Here is a 22,624-nt window from a genome sequence, read left to right on the forward strand (position 1 = left end):
CTTGGGGCATCATCTTGTAGTATACATTTCTCTAGTGTTACTTGGGGCATCATCTTGTAGTATACATTTCTCTAGTGTTACTTGGGGCATCATCTTGTAGTATACATTTCTCTAGTGTTGCTTGGGGCACCACTTTCTAGTATACATTTCTCTAGTGTTACTTGGGGCATCATCTTGTAGTATACATTTCTCTAGTGTTACTTGGGGCATCATCTTGTAGTATACATTTCTCTAGTGTTACTTGGGGCATCATCTTGTAGTATACATTTCTCTAGTGTTACTTGGGGCATCATCTTGTAGTATACATTTCTCTAGTGTTACTTGGGGCATCATCTTGTAGTATACATTTCTCTAGTGTTACTTGGGGCATCATCTTGTAGTATACATTTCTCTAGTGTTACTTGGGGCATCATCTTGTAGTATACATTTCTCTAGTGTTACTTGGGGCATCATCTTGTAGTATACATTTCTCTAGTGTTACTTGGGGCACCACCTTAGAATCTAGTATACATTTCTCTAGTGTTACTTGGGGCATCATCTTGTAGTATACATTTCTCTAGTGTTACTTGGGGCATCATCTTGTAGTATACATTTCTCTAGTGTTACTTGGGGCATCATCTTGTAGTATACATTTCTCTAGTGTTACTTGGGGCATCATCTTGTAGTATACATTTCTCTAGTGTTACTTGGGGCATCATCTTGTAGTATACATTTCTCTAGTGTTACTTGGGGCATCATCTTGTAGTATACATTTCTCTAGTGTTACTTGGGGCATCATCTTGTAGTATACATTTCTCTAGTGTTACTTGGGGCATCATCTTGTAGTATACATTTCTCTAGTGTTACTTGGGGCATCATCTTGTAGTATACATTTCTCTAGTGTTACTTGGGGCATCATCTTGTAGTATACATTTCTCTAGTGTTACTTGGGGCATCATCTTGTAGTATACATTTCTCTAGTGTTACTTGGGGCATCATCTTGTAGTATACATTTCTCTAGTGTTACTTGGGGCATCATCTTGTAGTATACATTTCTCTAGTGTTACTTGGGGCATCATCTTGTAGTATACATTTCTCTAGTGTTACTTGGGGCATCATCTTGTAGTATACATTTCTCTAGTGTTACTTGGGGCACCACCTTAGAATCTAGTATACATTTCTCTAGTGTTACTTGGGGCACCACCTTAGAATCTAGTATACATTTCTCTAGTGTTACTTGGGGCATCATCTTGTAGTATACATTTCTCTAGTGTTACTTGGGGCATCATCTTGTAGTATACATTTCTCTAGTGTTGCTTGGGGCACCACTTTCTAGTATACATTTCTCTAGTGTTACTTGGGGCATCATCTTGTAGTATACATTTCTCTAGTGTTACTTGGGGCATCATCTTGTAGTATACATTTCTCTAGTGTTACTTGGGGCATCATCTTGTAGTATACATTTCTCTAGTGTTACTTGGGGCATCATCTTGTAGTATACATTTCTCTAGTGTTACTTGGGGCATCATCTTGTAGTATACATTTCTCTAGTGTTACTTGGGGCATCATCTTGTAGTATACATTTCTCTAGTGTTACTTGGGGCATCATCTTGTAGTATACATTTCTCTAGTGTTACTTGGGGCATCATCTTGTAGTATACATTTCTCTAGTGTTACTTGGGGCATCATCTTGTAGTATACATTTCTCTAGTGTTACTTGGGGCATCATCTTGTAGTATACATTTCTCTAGTGTTACTTGGGGCATCATCTTGTAGTATACATTTCTCTAGTGTTACTTGGGGCACCACCTTAGAATCTAGTATACATTTCTCTAGTGTTACTTGGGGCACCACCTTAGAATCTAGTATACATTTCTCTAGTGTTACTTGGGGCACCACCTTAGAATCTAGTATACATTTCTCTAGTGTTACTTGGGGCATCATCTTGTAGTATACATTTCTCTAGTGTTACTTGGGGCATCATCTTGTAGTATACATTTCTCTAGTGTTACTTGGGGCATCATCTTGTAGTATACATTTCTCTAGTGTTACTTGGGGCATCATCTTGTAGTATACATTTCTCTAGTGTTACTTGGGGCATCATCTTGTAGTATACATTTCTCTAGTGTTACTTGGGGCATCATCTTGTAGTATACATTTCTCTAGTGTTACTTGGGGCACCACCTTAGAATCTAGTATACATTTCTCTAGTGTTACTTGGGGCATCATCTTGTAGTATACATTTCTCTAGTGTTACTTGGGGCATCATCTTGTAGTATACATTTCTCTAGTGTTACTTGGGGCATCATCTTGTAGTATACATTTCTCTAGTGTTACTTGGGGCATCATCTTGTAGTATACATTTCTCTAGTGTTACTTGGGGCATCATCTTGTAGTATACATTTCTCTAGTGTTACTTGGGGCACCACCTTAGAATCTAGTATACATTTCTCTAGTGTTACTTGGGGCACCACCTTAGAATCTAGTATACATTTCTCTAGTGTTACTTGGGGCATCATCTTGTAGTATACATTTCTCTAGTGTTACTTGGGGCATCATCTTGTAGTATACATTTCTCTAGTGTTACTTGGGGCATCATCTTGTAGTATACATTTCTCTAGTGTTACTTGGGGCATCATCTTGTAGTATACATTTCTCTAGTGTTACTTGGGGCACCACCTTAGAATCTAGTATACATTTCTCTAGTGTTACTTGGGGCATCATCTTGTAGTATACATTTCTCTAGTGTTACTTGGGGCATCATCTTGTAGTATACATTTCTCTAGTGTTACTTGGGGCATCATCTTGTAGTATACATTTCTCTAGTGTTACTTGGGGCATCATCTTGTAGTATACATTTCTCTAGTGTTACTTGGGGCATCATCTTGTAGTATACATTTCTCTAGTGTTACTTGGGGCATCATCTTGTAGTATACATTTCTCTAGTGTTACTTGGGGCATCATCTTGTAGTATACATTTCTCTAGTGTTACTTGGGGCATCATCTTGTAGTATACATTTCTCTAGTGTTACTTGGGGCATCATCTTGTAGTATACATTTCTCTAGTGTTACTTGGGGCATCATCTTGTAGTATACATTTCTCTAGTGTTACTTGGGGCATCATCTTGTAGTATACATTTCTCTAGTGTTACTTGGGGCATCATCTTGTAGTATACATTTCTCTAGTGTTACTTGGGGCATCATCTTGTAGTATACATTTCTCTAGTGTTACTTGGGGCATCATCTTGTAGTATACATTTCTCTAGTGTTACTTGGGGCATCATCTTGTAGTATACATTTCTCTAGTGTTACTTGGGGCATCATCTTGTAGTATACATTTCTCTAGTGTTACTTGGGGCATCATCTTGTAGTATACATTTCTCTAGTGTTACTTGGGGCATCATCTTGTAGTATACATTTCTCTAGTGTTACTTGGGGCATCATCTTGTAGTATACATTTCTCTAGTGTTACTTGGGGCATCATCTTGTAGTATACATTTCTCTAGTGTTACTTGGGGCATCATCTTGTAGTATACATTTCTCTAGTGTTACTTGGGGCATCATCTTGTAGTATACATTTCTCTAGTGTTACTTGGGGCACCACCTTAGAATCTAGTATACATTTCTCTAGTGTTACTTGGGGCATCATCTTGTAGTATACATTTCTCTAGTGTTACTTGGGGCATCATCTTGTAGTATACATTTCTCTAGTGTTACTTGGGGCATCATCTTGTAGTATACATTTCTCTAGTGTTACTTGGGGCATCATCTTGTAGTATACATTTCTCTAGTGTTACTTGGGGCATCATCTTGTAGTATACATTTCTCTAGTGTTACTTGGGGCACCACCTTAGAATCTAGTATACATTTCTCTAGTGTTACTTGGGGCATCATCTTGTAGTATACATTTCTCTAGTGTTACTTGGGGCATCATCTTGTAGTATACATTTCTCTAGTGTTGCTTGGGGCACCACTTTCTAGTATACATTTCTCTAGTGTTGCTTGGGGCACCACTTTCTAGTATACATTTCTCTAGTGTTACTTGGGGCATCATCTTGTAGTATACATTTCTCTAGTGTTACTTGGGGCATCATCTTGTAGTATACATTTCTCTAGTGTTACTTGGGGCATCATCTTGTAGTATACATTTCTCTAGTGTTACTTGGGGCATCATCTTGTAGTATACATTTCTCTAGTGTTACTTGGGGCATCATCTTGTAGTATACATTTCTCTAGTGTTACTTGGGGCATCATCTTGTAGTATACATTTCTCTAGTGTTACTTGGGGCACCACCTTAGAATCTAGTATACATTTCTCTAGTGTTACTTGGGGCATCATCTTGTAGTATACATTTCTCTAGTGTTACTTGGGGCATCATCTTGTAGTATACATTTCTCTAGTGTTACTTGGGGCATCATCTTGTAGTATACATTTCTCTAGTGTTACTTGGGGCACCACCTTAGAATCTAGTATACATTTCTCTAGTGTTACTTGGGGCATCATCTTGTAGTATACATTTCTCTAGTGTTACTTGGGGCACCATCTTCTAGTATACATTTCTCTAGTGTTGCTTGGGGCACCATCTTGTAGAATACATTTCTCTGGTGTTACTTGGGGCACCACCTTAGAATCTAGTATACATTTCTCTAGTGTTACTTGGGGCATCATCTTGTAGTATACATTTCTCTAGTGTTGCTTGGGGCACCACTTTCTAGTATACATTTCTCTAGTGTTACTTGGGGCATCATCTTGTAGTATACATTTCTCTGGTGTTACTTGGGGCACCATCTTCTGGCGGAAATGTCTCAGTCAGTACCTCGGAGCAACGACCTCTCTCGTTCAGTATGATAAAGAAAATGTTGCGACTGATCATTTCTAATATAGTATATAAATCCTTCATAACACTGTTATCATGTAGGAATCGCTGTTAACGTGTAGGATATCACTGTTATCATGTAGGATAACACTTACTATGTAGGATATCATTGTAACAGTATTCAAAATGTCATCAGATCGTCACATTTCGATTTACTGTTATAATCGTCATAGGACTGTAACATATGTTGGATCATTCATTTTTGTAAGTATGGATTTTAGTGGATTTCCGTGTATGTATGAGACAAGCAGCTGGCGAGGAGTTTTAAGGGGTGACTGAGGGATGTTTACTACAATCAGGATGGGTCTGGGTTCGTCTTCGTGAGGCCAGCATACAGCATTAGTACAGTATACATACAGCAGCAGTACAATGTACATACAGCAGCAGTACAGTATACATACAACAACAGTATATCATAAATACAGCATCAGTACAGTACACATACAGCAGCAGTACAGTATACATACTGTTCTTGCATCAAACGTTGTTCAGGGCGAGGCATGATATTACAGATGGTGGCTACTAAGCCTTGGGCCACGTACATCATGTGGTACATAACGAACGCTGATACAGACTGATGCAAACTTACGTAGCAGTAACATCTGGATGATGAGGTACAGGTGTGTAAGAGGAGGTCAGGTCGAGCGTTGACCTGCAGCACTGGTAAGGGTCACCGTGGACCCAGATAAACTCATAAGCTTTGGACCTTTCGTGATACACCACCCTAGACGTACCTCTGGACCCTGCGCCACGCCTCCATGGTACACCATGACATACTTCGGTGGTACGCCATCCTACATCATCTATGGATGGTACGCCACTGCACATGTCTGGATGATACACCAATGACCCTGTGACTGGATGTTCCTAGCGTGTCTTAAACATAACTTGCAGTACTTTGCACTATATGATACGTAAGGAACTTTGCATTGCAATTTGTGCCAGTATTATATAGGTGAAGACATCGGAGATGGCCAGCATAACGCGCCATATCACAGGTCCGTCTCACACAAGCTGGGAGAGGGTCATCCGTGACCCTGTGTCAGGTGTACACCAGCTGAAGCTCTGTATCGTCATGCTGCAGCCGTGACATACAGGCACGTGTAGCGGTGCACCATAACACGTGCAACCTGCCTGATACATGCTTCTCAGCATGCACGTTGCCTCTCTCGCCATGCCTCTTCCCTGGCTGCAGCACCCTCCCGCCCTGCGAAGGACGCCAACCCTCACAGGTTAACACCCTACACACACAGCATCGTCTCCAGTTACAAGCAGCGTGACCTCCTGACGGAGCATGTGCCCACCCAGTTACACCCTCCGCCTGCCGTGTTCTCTCCACTCGGGTACACTCGGGTACCTGAACCAGGTACCCATTTTATCGACCAGCCCCTAGGGGTGGATGAACAGCTGGGTTGACTGTGGACTAACTGCCGCAACTTGGATTCGAATCTATGCGCTCGACCCTGGGCGACCCGTGTGTGTGTGTGTGTGTGTGTGTGTGTGTGTGTGTGAGAGAGAGAGAGAGAGAGAGAGAGAGAGAGAGAGAGAGAGAGAGAGAGAGAGAGAGAGAGAGGAGATCGTTAGAGATGTTAACATCAACAGTTGGTGCTGGAATAAGTGTAGCAGGTCAGGATCCTGTAGCACTGGTTTTTAGTGTCCCCAGGGGGCCTGGTTCGAACCCAACCGTTCCAAAGTTCCATTCGCCGTCGTGTTGCGTAAAAGAAGATAAGGGGACTTGATTAGTGACAAACTTCCCTGGGAAAGAATACGGTAAAAGTATATATGTGTGTATATATATATATATATATATATATATATATATATATATATATATATATATATATATATATATATGATGTAGCTGAACAAAGTGCAATTGTTACACCTTCCTAATGCAACTGATGGAGACTAGCGTTACCATAGCTTCTGTTAGACTCGAGGACAGAGAGGGAGACGCAAGGATTTCCTTTCGCTCTCCATTAGATACGTGACGTACCCTCTTCTCTTACAGAGTAAGTGATGCAAAACATATCCTGATGATTAAACATGAAGGGAAGGGCAACAAGACTGAGTTCTCTAGTGATATCACTGCATTAAGCACGACGGGTGAAGCCCTTGATGTCAGTCAGCAGCGCGCTCATGCAAGACAAGACGTCCACACTGCATCATAGGGATAATTCTCCCTAAACGTCCCACCCTCTTACGTCTTAATGTCAGACGCGCAGGACATGTTTACGATACTCAAACTCATAATAAGAATTTCAATGTACGCTTACAGCATACCGTGGCCCGGTAATATATTCATGGTCCGAGACGTCCCGCGGTGTTCTGTGTTTGAAGGCCGTATCGTGAGAGAATATAAAATGAATATTGCAGAGAGAGAGAGAGAGAGAGAGAGAGAGAGAGAGAGAGAGAGAGAGAGAGAGAGAGTGGAATGAGACAGACAGACAAAGAGAAACAGTAGAAAAATAAAGTTATCGAAGGGGAACACAGAGAGCCAACATCTGGGCGCGAAACTTTGCTACAAACATGAACAAACCGTTTTGTAAACAAGTTCACAAATGAGACAGACAAACAGAACATCTGGACGGGGGACATTCTAAATACCGAAGCTCTTCACACATATGGGAAGATCTAAACACAGGAGAACCTCCAAACCCTAAAAGACCTCCAGACACTAAGTAGCCCTCCAACAACCATGGGACTGTCCAAATACAAGAGTATCCATTAAACACTAAGACCCTCCAAACATCAAAACCTTTACACATCAAAACCAAGGGTCATCCAGATACCATGAGCCTTCAGAACATGAGGAGTCCCTGTGAACGCCAGGAGAGGCCTCCACACACTTGAATGATAAGGGATCTCAAACACTTGTAAAGATGTATCGAAACAGGGCCGTCCAAACTCGACGGTCCAGTGAGACGGCTAGGGATAGAGAGGGCATCAGGAGAGTCTGTGAGGATGGTGAGGGGCACCGACAGGACTAAGCTCCGGGTGTTTGCAAGAGCGTGACTGGTCCAATGCACCAGGCCACAAAAACACGAGCAAAAACTGGAACGTGAGTCACCGCACACACTCACCCAGGAGGCCGTCGGGTAGGTCCCCGGGGAGCCATGCCCTCTGGCGTGAGCTCTTGTCTCGTACATCAGGTAGAGGACTTGACCACTTGTTCCACACAGTGATCACAAACGCACGTCTCACAATTACAGAAGTAAGATTAAAGAGTAAAACTGTCGGGAATAGATTAGGTAACGAGGGATCTTTCTCCAGCCTTGCCTTTTGCCCAAGGGTACCGCGTCATGGAGGAGGTCGTGTCGTTATCATAGATACAGTATCGAAGCAAAATTATAAGCAGGGTTCAGGAGGGAACGAGAAGGGACTTAAATAGTGCCCAAGAGAGTTAAGCCACTCGATAACCTCTCTGCTCTGATTTATTTATCTTAATAGCAAGGCACCGACCCCAGCCGCTTGATATTGGATGTCCAGAGTTAGATCAACATCTTCTGAGGCCTCCTCCTCCATCTTCCTTTATTATATGTTGTGTCTTTATTCATACTGCTTCCCATTCTACAATACGTTCATTTTTCTTTGTTTCTTTGTTTTGGGTTGACAGAGAAGTAAGCAAGACATATCAGCTGGCAGGAAAGGCCGCTACATGGCAGAGGCACCACCTGGTCAATACTAGATTTTGTCATTGATTACTTGATACGTTGTGAGGTGATGTCCTATCATGTTGCAGCGTCTCTCTGTTGAACGGTTGTCGTACACTTCAGGCCGGTAATCGCTGTAGTTTCGTTTGAAGGAGAGTTAAGGTAAACAGATGGTAGGCGGGAGAGGGGGGTCGCCCGTGAACGTGGGTCAGACGCTGGCGGCACATCTCCAGGTCACGGTCACTACCCTCTCTGTCTCGGGTTCTCCCGACAGCAGCTGTAGGGGCAAGGACCGACGGGAGACCCTCGGCGGCAGGTCGTTTGGGATATTCCTCATCATTAAAGAGAGAGAGAATGACATTTTGAGTGTAAAACCCGTTGTTCTTGTGAGGCAATAGCTAAAATATTAAAGGCCAGGCGCAGTATGGAGAGGGTACTGCTCGGTCCGGCATCACACAATGCATCTTCTCTGGGTTTGCCTGCAAGTTTTTATGGCCAGGCCAAACTGTTGTTATGGTCCAGGTTTATATGCTTGGCTGAACCGGCACATATCCTGCCTCTAACGCCTCCTTCCTTGACTTTGTCTGGTACTTTTTCACGGATATCCTTACGAGAGGTTAAGACTAGTCTATTTCTCTCTCTCTCTTCTATAGCCAACCACTGGTACTGGTGTCCCCATCAGGACCGGACGTCTCTATGTAACACCAGGTACTTAGCAATCCTCCTTCCTTTAAGATGAGGTTTGTACAGCTCGGTTGTGTGTGAATTTCCCACTGTATGTAAGATGATCAGACGACTGGCAGACTGAGGACTTTGCCTCCCGGAAGGATTCGCACACACACACACACACACACACACACACACACACACACACACACACACACACACACTTCCATGATCAAGTCCAGGAGAGAATCACTATAAGTCATGCTGGGGTAAAAGACAAGAGTGAGTTCTGATGAAGCTCGCCTGTTTTCCCATAGAGTGGTAACGTTAACCTCGCCTGGCGTTACCAAGGCCTGTGGGATGCCGTCACGAGCGTACCCATAACTGGACGACGTTAAGGAGAGCGACTCGGGCTAAGCCAGAAGGGTCACTTCAGTTTTTCTAAGAGCATCCCGAGCTGGGCTGAAGTTAACAAGAGCTGCTCAGGTTCAACCTTCAGTCCCACCAGCAAAAATAAGATTCGCATCCTGACGCTTCTTAACAGACGACTTGTAACAGTGAACAGGGCCACAGTGGGTCTTGTGGCCTGTTACCCACAGTGAGTCTTGTGGGCTTGTATACCCACAGCGGGTCCTGTAGCCCGCTACCCACAATGGTTTTTGTGTCCACCTACACGCAGCGGGTTCTCTGTCCTGCTACCCACAGTGGTTCTATGACCTGATACCCACAGCGGGTTCTCTGACCTGCTACCCACAGTGGTTCTATGACCTGATACCCACAGCGGGTCCTCTGGCCTGCTACCCACAGTGATTCTATGACCTGATACCCACAGCGGATCCTCTGGCCAGCTCCCCGTGGTCACGGTGCAGCCTCAGACTGAACCTCTCCAAGCTGATTTATAGCATCAGCACCACTATTCAAAGACTCTGTCTGCAAGGTTATTACTTTGGAAATATAACTCTCTTGACGTGCTGGAGGAAGATCATTGGTGTTGACACCTTATAGATACGATCACAAGCCTCAAAACGTTTCAGAACTGATCATTTTCTCCTCGTCTTGAGTCGTGGAACGCATCCCAGACGAACGAGTAGATAGTAGATTAGTTACACCGCTGGCAGTCACATCATGACTTACCTTTGGACTTACCCGAGGAATTACTTGAGGACCCACCTAAGGACTGAACTGGGATGTTACCCGAGGACTTTTCTTAGGGCTTACCTCAGGATTTACCTCAGGACTTACCTGAGGACTTACCTGAGGACCTACCTTAGGAATTACCTTAGAAATTACCCTGAGACTTAGGACTTCCTTGAGGACTTACCGGAGGATTTACCCAAGGATTTACCTTAGGATTTATTTTAGGAATTATCGTAGGACTTAACAGACGATTTAGCTTAGGACTTACCAAAGGACTTACCCAAGGACTTAACTAAAATCTTCCCTGATGACTTACCTGAAGCTGGAGGGAGCTACCTACTAACGTGCCTCCTTGAGAATATGTAGTAGGGTCTTCTATGCATACTTACCTCAGGCCTTACCTCAGGACTTGCCTCAAGACTTAACCTCATACCTTACCACAGAACTTGCCTTAAGACTTACCTTACGACTTACCTCAGGACTTGCCCCAGGACTTACCTCTGGATGTGCTGGAAGCGTTCCTGTACGTACTGTCGTGTGGTCGGAACGTGAGAAAGGCGGGTCGCTGGGTTTTGCTGAACTTGACCGGTTAGACTGATAGAATGTCTTGACCATCTGATCCAACACACTCACACTCTCTCTCTCTTTCCCGTTGTTCTTTAAAAGGTAAAGCTACTCAATGTACGTGAATTTTCTTTAAGACTACAGCGTCATAGTTCGGGACCAAGTCCCCGTGCTTGCTAGACCTCAACCTACCTCCAAATCATCATTTTTTTTTTTTCCCTTTTTTCAAAAGAAATGTTTACATCACTCGCTTGGAGTGACGATCTATTCTAACTCTTTTGGTTATTTCATATACTGTGCTGAGTTATCTATAAAGATATTACATCTCCTGGTCGACATAAGTCCCCATTAGACATGCAAAGCCTTCCCAGGAAACAAGAACCAAGAGGAAGATAAGGGATCAAACATTCCTCAGATGGATGGTGTTTGCTTAAGCAGGAGTATTGCGGTGAGGATCACGTCTTAACTCCCCTGAGCTCAGGATCCCACGGAGCTCAAGAAAAGACTCTAGCCTCTGATCGTCTGTCACCTCAGCTCACTCTTATTCCAGCTCGTCTGTCATGTAATGATGTGTATTAGAGTGTAATTGTTCATGTGCACACAAAATTCACTCGCACACAAGGCAGGAAAAACGCATTATCACTATCTGTTAATGATCCATCGATTCAAATGTGCAAGTTCATGAGACGAAGATACGAAATTATTGACGGAACACGTTTCGTTATTTGTTGTTGTTGCGAGTTGTGATTCGAAGCAAGTGAATCACGATGCGTTCCCTGGTCTTCAGATCACTGGAGGAATGAAAAAGCGTCACTGTCCTCGAGCAGTGATCCAAGAAACTGGTTGCACCCGTCACTCAATTGATGTACTGGAACAAACTTTTTAATAGTCCTTCTGTAACTATGACCAAGAGTTAATGACGTCAACTCCTGAACATTTTGATATTTCTAAGACACACGTATGACTAGCTAGTATGATAAGAACAAGGTCAGCAGTACAGGAAGACGGTCGTAGATAGACAGGCTCACGAACAGGCCTGACGAATGGGGACAAGAGACTGATTAGAAAGGTACACAGGAGGCAGGCTGACAGGTAGGAAGCAAATAGATGTGATAAAATGGACATTCTGTCCTACAAGAAGGAACAGAAGGTATGACTGAACCAGACAGTCAGGCATGCAGACAGGAGGGTAAATTTAGGTAGACTGTTAGGGTGGTAAGAGACAGAGCAGATAGACAGACAGGCAGGTAGGGAGGGAGGGTGGTAGGCGGAGCGGCAGAGCGTGGTATCATGGGGAGGGAGTCGGCTGCCCCATGTTCTGGCCTCCCCAGCGTCACGTAGGACCTGTGGTTGGGCAGGGTATCATGGGGAGGGGGGTCGATTGCCCCATGCTCTGGCTCCCCAGCGTCACGTACGACCTGTGGTTGGGCAGGATATCATGGGGAGGGGGTCGGTTGCCCCATGTTCTGGCCTTCCCAGCGTCACGTAGGTCCTGTGGTTGGGCAGGGTATCATAGGGAGGGGGTCGGCTGCCCCATGCTCTGGCCTCCCCAGCGTCACGTAGGTCCTGTGGTTGGGCAGGGCATCATGGGTAGGGAGTCGGCTGCCCCATGCTCTGGTCCCCCCTGCGTCACGTAGGTCTTACGGTGGTCATCAGTTTAAGGAAGGTTTTTGTTCTCAAGACAAGTGATGTATTACTGCTGGCTGGAGACGCACCGTCCCTCCTCCACACAATTACCTTACCTCCAAATTTTTTTCTGTCGGTCTGAAATTTAGATTTTCTTCTTGCCTGCAGCCACCACACCTCACAGGTACACAAGGTTCACTCTGGCTTTGGGGTAAATCGTGTTGGTGTTTATTCCTGTGGAGGAGAAATGTTGGCTTGTGTACCTGCTGGTGCCTGTGGACCTGGTTACCTCGTTACCTGTGGCTTGCACCAGGGAAGCACTACCACCGCAGGTGTGTCGTGCCGGGGGCAAAGCAATTAGCCAGTTAAACCGGTGGAGAAAAAAAATGAGAGCTGGTGTCAAGCTCGACCCAAGAAGTATAGGATATATATATATTATTTCACCTTGAACAGGATGATGGTACTTTCCCACAGTACCTTTGCGCCTCCCAACCCACGCATTTCCTGCCCCACCTACCGTAGTAAAATCACTGACCCGCGTCCTTGCGTGTATCGACCAGATCAACCGCCTCCCGGAGGATTAATCTGTTTGATAAACACCTCGGGGTCTTACACCAACCTCCCGTCTGGTGTCCGGCACTCACTCCTGGCTTCGATTCATCTTAAAACACGACGTTTCTCTGTACGGATCTTTATGCAGGTGAGGCACGGAGGGTAATGGGAGTCTTGAATTTCCTCTCTCAGCCTACCTTTCTTCTGCCGTCTCTCCTGTGTAATCCCTACCACACGCACACAGACACTCGCGCACACCACACACTACACACAGACGCACATAGACCCTCAGACACTTTACACACACACACACACACACACACACACACACACACACACACCTCTTGCTACACAGTCAAGGGGCAATACCTAAAAGCCGTCACGAAGGTAAAGGTGAGGGTTATCAGTTTCCCGCCACTCAACACGCAGACGCAGCCATAACTGCTGTAACAATCAGCCAGCAGGTTACTGTTGTGCTGAGAATAACGTAACGGGGTTCGCCCAGTCACCCGCCATAACCTAAGACTGAGGTGATCTGAGACTATTGAGGAGACTTACCTCAGGACCTGAGTTATGACTGGGGTTATCCAAGATCATGTGGATGACCGCTACAGAGCTGTTGACGTCTGACTGGCATGTCTGACGCCCAGGCGTCAGGAGGGTTTACGCCGATCGCTGAAGCCTGACTGACACTGGTGTGTGTGTGTTTCTGACTATCAAAATTATCGGTGATCACAAAGCGATTTGCTACGGACGTTTGATATACGCAACGAACACACTAACTCGAAACACAGACCTGTAGGGTGATTTTGAACACATGAGAGAGAGAGAGAGAGAGAGAGAGAGAGAGAGAGAGAGAGAGAGAGAGAGAGAGAGAGAGAGAGAGAGAGAGAGAGCAATGGGCTGCAACATATTTCTTACTTTACGACCTTTCTTGATGAGCGTTCGGCTGTGGCCGATCTTGAGGGCCAAACAATAGTTCACCGCTGGAGTGGAGATGCGGCAGGCACCGTGACGAGGGTAAATCATTTGAGAACCGCACGATAATTATCGGATAATTATGACCATAACGTAACCCATGAAGGAACTTCAAGTACGATGATGATGCGGTCAAAGGGTGTTTTCCTCTCGTGTGCTCAAGGGCTGAGAGGAGGAACTGAGGCGATAAGAGGCTCTCTCGAGGCGAGAGGGTGAATGTACGTGGAGGGTTGTGAGGCAGTGTGGAGCTTGGATGCTGTGAATGTTAGCGAATATTAGGTATCATTTTTTGGTCGTGGGATGAATTTCGAGTGCTTGTGTGATGTCTGTCTGTAAGTGGCGCATCTGTATGATGTATCACCGTAAGGAGCGAATTAATCGTGAGCGCTCGTGAGCGTGTGCATGAGTGCGCTTTTTCAGTATTCTCATGAATTTGTATATGTATTATTGGTTTTGATTTTCTCGAGTTACAAAGTACAAAATTTTCTTTCTTGCCAACTGTGTACTGCTCAGTACGTTTGGGGGCAAACTATTTACTGCTCAGTATGTCTGGGGGCCAACAATACATGGCCTAAAGTCTTAGGGGCAGCCAAAGGGTGTACTGCTCCCTATATTCCGGGTACAATGTGCACCTCAGCGCGACTCGAGTCGACCGCTGTGACAGTCTTGGTGACTGTGCTGGTCATGTCCCTGGTGACTGCGTCGTTGTACCCAAGTTATGATGTTGCTGACACTCCTGGTCATCGCGAAGGGGACGAATAACACGGTGACGATGGTGGGTGACAAACCCAACCCCTCTGTGAGTGACATCCTAGTACCGATGTAGACACCCGTCTTGAGTGATGGCGCTGCCGACGGCTTATAAGACCCCACTCGGTAACCTGGTTGTCACCCTAGTGATAGGCTGTCCTCGAAGCACTCTCCGTACATTCCGCATTCCTGACGGGACATGACTGTGGTGAGAATTAATGAGTAGGTCCCCCGTCCACTGGAACGGTTTTGCGACTATATGTTCACCAGACTTCCGCATGTGTGTACGTCACTTCAGAGATTACTGACATTGTTCAGAGTAAAGAGCAGATATTTATTAGACCTAATCTAGTATATCTAACGAAAGACAATATTCACAAAGGCAACTGAAGGACCTTGAATCCGTCTTTATGTGCTGTGGAAATCTGAAATACGTCCCACAACTACTTTGTATAGTTTTCCTGTGGTTGTGCTGGTGCGAGGAAGGAGAAAACACCCGTTAGTTCTTGATCGCTGTACGGAACCATGGCTGGTCAGAGATGGCGACACCTGCCCACCGCTCATCGCGTGAGCTGAGGAAGATGGCTGGGTGTCAGGAAATAAACACAGATATATGTTTCCAATATCAGAAACTCGTCAGGAAACAAAAAAATATAATAGAAACAACGGAAGAAGCAAAAAAAATGTGTGATGAGAATTGACTTTTAAATTTCATTTATAGTTCAGGAAAAAACTGTAAACATGCGAGATGAAAACTAGTGTTGACATTGATGGAACTGATGCAAAACTGACTTTTAACCTGTTGGTTAAACTTTCACGAAATCGTGAGCTACGAATCACTTATGCGAATACCGCTTTCGTCATTCGTCTGGTATTAAGTTAAATGGAATCATTGAGTCATCTGGTCTCAATCAACCAGCCATCAACCAACTTTTGGGATCCATCGCACCATATATTGATGATTGAAGGCACCCAGAAGGACACAGGATGAGACACACCCCGCCTACCACTTGCCCCAGCACGGGCTGGGCACCCACTGAGGGTCTGCAGGAGAGGGACACTCTGTAACCTCCCACGAGAACAGCATTCACCAGCAGGCAGGGCTACACGGGGTGCAGCAGCAGCAACATAACGGGCGTGGGAAGGAGCACGAGCAGGAAGCAAAAATGTGGGAAGAGAAAGAGAGTTGTAGCTGGGGAGGAGGAACGGTGGAAAGAAACAGCATAATAGTAGCACTGGTGATAACAGTAGGAGGAAGAGGAGGAGAGAGGAGGAGGAGGGTGAAGAGGGAGACTGGAGGGACATTAGATGTGGTTGAAAAATGAACGATGATATACGAGAAAGAACTGCCTGAGGAGGGACAGTGTGTTAATGAAATAACTGTCACGCGAAATAACATATTGAGAAGATGAAAAAAAAATATTTCAAGAATATATAAAGTTATCTGAAATAAACGAGCGAGAAAGAGTGATGATAAATATGGAGAAAACTGATGTGGAGGAGGTAAATGCAGTAGGCTGGTGAAGCCAGTGGTGGAGAGAACTGGTGCAGAGGAGCAAAAAGAACACAGACTTATGAAAAAGAAGTTTTTTGATGGGGGGAAAACTGGGGGGGAGCGGTGAATGCAGTGATATAGGAAGCAGAAGGAAGAAACGATAAGAACAAATTGGCTTCGGAGGCAAGCAGAGACAAAGACTAACATTGGGAAAGCTATCAGAGTAGGACGAAGGAAGAAGACCGGCCAGAGACGAGTGGTCCGCCAGCATCATAATTATCAGAGGTGGGTTTGAGGCGGAGGAAGACGTATACCCCTGGACGTGCTCACGCTGCGCGAAATTGGACATCGTTTCTCGGTGTCCGCAGCACATCCGGCCTGTTCTCCCGCTGGGTCTGGCTTCTTCCTTATTGAGAAGCTTGTAGGTGATACACTGTGATGGTTCTTTGGTTTTGCTTTGCTGAAAGAATTTGCTTGGCCGGTGTGGTCATCTCGTTCGTCAATGATAACTCTCAGTATGATAACGGGCCCAAGATTGGGATTGACGCAGAACTTTTACGTGATAGCAAGTTTCTATTTCTGTTATGTTGCAATTTTTCAGTTTATGATGTAGTTTTGCTGATTTTCTCACACACACACACACACACACACACACATATATATATATATATATATATATATATATATATATATATATATACACACACACACACACACAATTTTTTTTCTTATACTTAGCATTCGAGTGTGTGGGGAGAAGTAGCGGGAGGTTCCTCACCCATGTGAATCCGACGTGACTCTCACTTTCCTGCTGGTTCACCTGGGACGTGGCAGGGCAGCAGGGATGAGCGTGTGGCTTAGGGGTAGAGGGGGGGGGTGAAAGGGGCAAGCGACGTACTTCGAGGGACAATGATTATGGAATGATCATGAAAATAAGCAGTTACTCCACAAGTAACGTAGCTACGGAGTAGGTATGGCTCAAGATTGGAGCTCTGTAGTTTACTCTGAAATACGGAACTCTATGTTAAAAATCATATTCAGTTCCAAAACGAAACGCAGACTGGAAGCAGACTCCATGATTTTTAACGTACCATATATAATTTCTTTTACTATGGAAACAGTGCTAATCTTTGGGTCATGGGTCTTTGGCAGGAGCTGCTGGATGTATATTGCATGACCTGTCATACCAGAGGAAGGAAATACCTACTTAACAACATCTTTGCAAACAACTGGGGTTAACACGTAGTCCTCACCACACATCTTCCTGCAGGAATGATAGTTTCTTTTTTTTTCGCCATGCTTATCACATAACTGTCAACCCCTAGGTCCATTTGGGACTGTTTTGAGAGAGAGAGAGAGAGAGAGAGAGAGAGAGAGAGAGAGAGAGAGAGAGAGAGAGAGAGAGAGAGAGAGAGAGAGAGAGCCCAGGGATGCATTGTAACTGGTGTTGAACCTGGGCGGAAAGTTTACGGTGAGCCTAGGCTGGGAGTGGTGGTGGGAGAGTCTGCTGGTTCAGGAACACTTTAGGATGTTGGCGGGATGTTATCGGGAAATTACACTATTTTGACTTTCAGGAAGAGCAAGATTGGCCATTAGGAACATTCAAATAATGATGTCATATGAGGGAAGACGAGAACTTTGAAGTAATGACGTGTTATGAGGGAAGACATGAGGGGCTGAAGTGAGGAAGAGGAGGAGGTCAGTAGCCAGGCACGTCCCTCCACTCGTGACTTGCCTCCAAACATATTGCTTCCTCCTCCTCCTCACGCTCTAATGTCCCTCTTATTGTTATCAAAGGATTTTCATATATACAGTTACGTCGGAGGCTAGACTAATCACATTCTTCTGATCTCACCGAGAAAAAAAATCATATATATATATATATATATATATATATATATATATATATATATATATATATATATATATATATATATATATATATATATATCGTTACCCTTACTCTGAATACAGGAGAACCACGTCAACATAAGCGGCGTGATACAGCTCTCACATTCATGATATATTTTTTCTCACATGCCTGAGTGGCAAGGAAACTATTACCTACATGGTGGGTGCACCTGGTGCTCTCCCTGGTGCTGGATACTTGTCCGTTCCTCGTACAACATTCCATCTCTGTGTTTCTTGCCTCCTTGTTTGGAATCAAAAAGTTCCTGTCATTACTTATTGAAGACCTCCTCCATAAAGGCAAACACAAATACGACGTCTTATGAACGGATTGACAGCCTCTTAGCATCGAGTTCATGAACAGGTTATCCAATGGCACTTTCCTGGTCCATACATACGTAATTTCCACTCCCATGTCAATCTTCTCTGCCTATGTGTACCTCCAAGTCTTTAACTATGTACCATCTTGGCTCATACCCAGGGGCACGCATAACTTACATTCACAACAACATGAACGCGCATCCTGAGAGAAACCTGGATATGTAGCACAATGTAGGTGGATGAACGAGTTGGTTCTCTCCACACTTACCTTCCCTCCCTCCCTGTGCCCTTAATCTACACTCTTCACTCTAGTCTTCTATCACTTTGCCTGCCACGAGAGGAACAACTCCATTTCTCCCTCAGCACCTATATCTCACTCCATCTCCAATGGGAAAGACAGTTCCATTCTTCCTTTCATTAACCAGCCTTCCCTCAATCCTTCTACCATGAGATAGCTCCACTTTTCCCTCCACTAACCAGCCCTTTCTCAATCTAATCCATCATGATTGGAGGGGTCACTTCGTTCTTGCCTCCACCAGCCATCCCTCCCTGACCCACTCCATCATAGGGAAGACACTCCACTCATCCCTCCATCAGCTTACCTTCATTGCACTCCATCTAACATGGCAGGGACAACTTTCCCTCTTCATCCTGAACACAGTACCCATGTAGTATTACTTAACACACACTATAATTATAAAGGACATCTTAGCTTTAACATGGTAAACAAAAGCCAGTTGTCATGAGACTCTTAGATTTTCAAAATCTCTCTGTTTTAGAATTTTTTTATCCTTCTGAAGTCTAGATGAATAGAGGAAACGGCGGAGAGACTGTGTGATTTCTAATGACGGGAAGTAAAATGATGCAGGAGTGGAGAGGAGATGATGGATGATGATGATGATAGAGTTGAGGTGGTGGGGGAAGGCACAAGGCCTCACGTCATTCGCCACACTATTCCGTGGTCTCGGGGTCTTCTTAGATCATTTGTCCTGCCGCAATGTATCGTAATGTATTTGTTTTATATAACTCGTGGATCCTGGAAGTCAACTTACCCCTGTGTTATAAGATATCGTTGCTACAGCGACAACAAGTACACACACACACGCAAACAAACAAGTATTGCTGTCAGGTTCCCCTGCCGACGAGTCCGCGCGTTTGATTACTGTATTGTTGTGCTTGCATGGGGGGCTTAATGGGTTTGCCTGTGCTTTCACACCCATGGTTGACGACTTCCGTGGATCAGTCTTAATACGTGACCTTGCAGAAGTTAATTTTGTGGTGTAATGTACCTTTATGTGTGTGTGTGTGTGTGTGTGTGTGTGTGTGTGTGCGCGTGTGTGTGTGTGTGTGTGTGTGTGTGTGTGTGTGTGTGTCTGTAAGCGGTGTGTGAACTGTTAATGTCAGTAGATTTTCCTCCACATTATGTGGAGGAAACTGCGGTTGTCTAGTGATTGTGGAGCGATCGTGATACCATTCATACTTCCTTGATAATTTCATTACTTCGTGACCACGCTGAAATGCTCCTTTGATCTCAAGTTAACATTAAATGTAACTGTACCTTTGTCTTCTGTTGCAGGAGGGACCAGGACACATCATACGGCCCTAACATACACGTAAGTAAAGATAACTTTTATATAATATATATATATATATATATATATATATATATATATATATATATATATATATATATATATATATATATGTATATATATATATATATTCTTATGACTTTATGAAGAATAGTGGAAACGCAATAGTCTATTATATTTCACAACTTTAACTGGCACATTTAAACGCAGTCTTGACAACGGTGTATGAGATGCTAGTGAGAAAAGCTGTTTCACATAGTCTCGCTTGAGATCTGCCAGAATGAGGTATCATTAGTATCATTACACCATCCTACACCAGTCAGACCGCAGGCTACACCAACCTACACCCCAGAGTCGGACCGCAGGCTACACCAACCTACACCAGTGTCAGACCACAGGCTACACCACCCTACTCCAGAATCAGACCACAGGCTACACCAACCCATACCCCAGAGTCGGACCGCGGGCTACACCAACCTACACCAGTGTCAGACCACAGGCTACACCACCCTACTCCAGAGTCAGACCACAGGCTACACCACCCTACTCCAGAGTCAGACCACAGACCCCACCAGGAGAGGAGGTGGACGACCTCGTAAGGCTGTTGTGGCCGGCAACTGATCCGGTCAACGCCATGGTATTTGTTTACATTTTCCCCTGACGGAGGCGATGTGTCAGGTTAACGGTCTCTTCTTCAGGCTTCTGCCCCATCTGGCTCCACCTCTACGGTACTTCTCCTTCCCTACTGACCATCCGGGATTTTCAAAACCTTTTGCTCTACAACAGATTAATGATTAAAGACTAAGGTGAGAACTGAATTATGACTACATGGAACCTCAGGAGGTTAAACCTTTTCGTCCTGTCGACACGTCACAACACTTACCGGTAAGTGACTACGCGTTTTGACAGGTGTTCGTATCAAAGTCACGAAACCGAGACACCGGAAAAGAATGTTGAAAGATAGAATGTTAGCTTGACCTCCGGCAACTGCGACAGCCGGACAGCAAGCAGGTCTGACATTCATATACAACTAAGCAAGAATTAGAAGAGAGAGCAAAGTCAATAACATCTTTAAAAGTTGCTTCAACGGTGTAAACCAGTCAAAGGGCATCACTAACTGCTGTTGGACGTTGACTTTAGGTCATACGTGTCTTGTTATGAACTTGGAACCTTTACACACTGTGGAGTCGGTCGAACCTGTAGAGAGTGGGCCTGTGCCACGCTGCTGACGTATCTTCCTCGTACGTAAGGTTACAGAGGAGAGCCAGGCTACCTAATGCATGCCTCTGAACACTGTCGATCGCAAGAGAAGTGTCTTGGATCACATACCCCAGCAATGACTGTCCCTGGATGACACACTTCCAGAAACGACTACTCCTGGATGACAGACCCCCAGCAACGACTACTCCTGGATTGCATACGCCAGCAACGACCGTTCCTGTTGGATACACCCCAGCAACGACTACCCCAGGAGGACACACCACAGCAACTAATGACGTCAGGATAGCATTGTCTTGAGGGCTGGCATGGTACACTATGATGTCTAACCCTTCAGTCACATGAGTGTCAAGATGGCCTCTATAATATGGTTTCATTCAACCTTTTTTCGGTTTATCTTCCGGGGACCTACAGGCACTGCTTGACATCCTGCAAAAGTTATCTGGAATATATATATAATTGAGTTAACATCGAAATTTGAAACTGATGGAGATCTCGCATAGTCTGCCTGGTGGGTTGGCCAGCTGAGTCAGGCATCTCTCACGTTAATGTCGTCAAAAACATAGCCTGGGCCACTGGAGCCTTCCAGGGCACTGTGGCCACTTCTTCTGGGTCCTTGCTGGTTATTGTGGCCACCTCTTCCAAGGTCCTTCATAGGTACTGCGGCCACCTCTCCCTAGGTCCTTGATAGGTACTGTGGCCATCTCTCCCTAAGTCCTTCCTGGGTACTGTGGCCATCTCGCCATCATCCTTCCCGGTTACCGTGGCCACTTCTCCTTGGGTCATTACTGAGTACTGTGCACCTTGGTACTTTGGGCATTTCTCTCTGGGTCCTGCTAAACTACCGTAGCCAGATCTACCTGGATCGTGACGCCACCTCTCCTGGGTCCTGCTAAGGTGCTGTGGCCCATCTCGCCGCCGCCACTTCCTGGGCCTACCTCTCCTTGGAGGACGTCCGTGCAGGTGTTCCGGGAAACAGTGGTTGTGGTCAAGAGGTTAGTGAGGGTGAGTGAACCCCTCGTGCTGGGCATGTTAGCGGTCGTCCTGATGGAAGAGGTCGTTCATGGGCCTCCCGACCTCAGGTTGCTGTTCTTGCTGTAAAATGACTCGTTGTGATACTGACTGATCTTGGTGGTTGTGGTGGAAAATAAAAGGGCCTCCATGCAGTCGCTGTGGTTCTGAGAAGCTCGTCATGTATCAGCACTGGTTTTTGGGGTATAAAGGTCGTCTGTGCAAATAACACCGCCTGAAGACACACACACACACACACACACACACACTCTCTCTCTCTCTCTCTCTCTCTCTCTC

General features: G+C 45.0%; 1 protein-coding gene across 3 annotated transcripts in view; it reads left to right on the plus strand.

Moving 5' to 3' along the window:
- Positions 1–22,624, plus strand: part of tnc (tenectin) — a 158,905-nt gene that overhangs the window by 40,104 nt on the left and 96,177 nt on the right. For all 3 annotated transcript variants that reach the window (XM_071674004.1, XM_071674006.1, XM_071674007.1), the window contains exon 2: positions 20,083–20,119. The gene's annotated coding sequence lies outside the window, so the exon portion shown is untranslated. The remainder of the gene's footprint in view (positions 1–20,082; positions 20,120–22,624) is intronic.

The sequence above is a fragment of the Panulirus ornatus genome, chromosome 19, assembly GCF_036320965.1.
Source record: "Panulirus ornatus isolate Po-2019 chromosome 19, ASM3632096v1, whole genome shotgun sequence".
Classification (NCBI taxonomy): Eukaryota; Metazoa; Arthropoda; class Malacostraca; order Decapoda; family Palinuridae; genus Panulirus; species Panulirus ornatus.